This window comes from Etheostoma spectabile, chromosome 5 (genome assembly GCF_008692095.1).
Source record: "Etheostoma spectabile isolate EspeVRDwgs_2016 chromosome 5, UIUC_Espe_1.0, whole genome shotgun sequence".
Classification (NCBI taxonomy): Eukaryota; Metazoa; Chordata; class Actinopteri; order Perciformes; family Percidae; genus Etheostoma; species Etheostoma spectabile.
In genome coordinates, this window is record NC_045737.1 from 35,276,860 (window position 1) to 35,277,278 (window position 419).

A 419-nucleotide genomic window follows, 5' to 3' on the forward strand; every position below is an offset into this window, starting at 1 on the left:
ACCAGCTCAGGTTTTTTTTAAAAAGTGACAAATAAATCAGAAAAAGAGACAAAAACATCAGAAAAGCACAAAATATATATTCTTTTTCAATTTTGACCAGGATGGACAAGTTCATGGTTAATGGGAAGACAGCACAAGGGTAAAATAACAGATGTGTAGTCAGCAGAGAAAAGCTTTTACACTCTAAAATCAATGCCCCCCCCCTCCCCTTCAGCTGCATGTGGGGCGGTTCATCAACAGCTAATTACAACATGGATTCTGTGACTGAGGGTCAGACTTCTGCTCTGTACAGCAGATTGTTTTCCTCCTTCTCACAGCCAGATTTAACCTGAGCTCTGGCTTCACAGGCATGTCAGTGTGCTGGCAGCAGACTCTTACCCAGTCAGGAGCAGGGGTTGGGGGTTGGGGGTTGGGGGGGG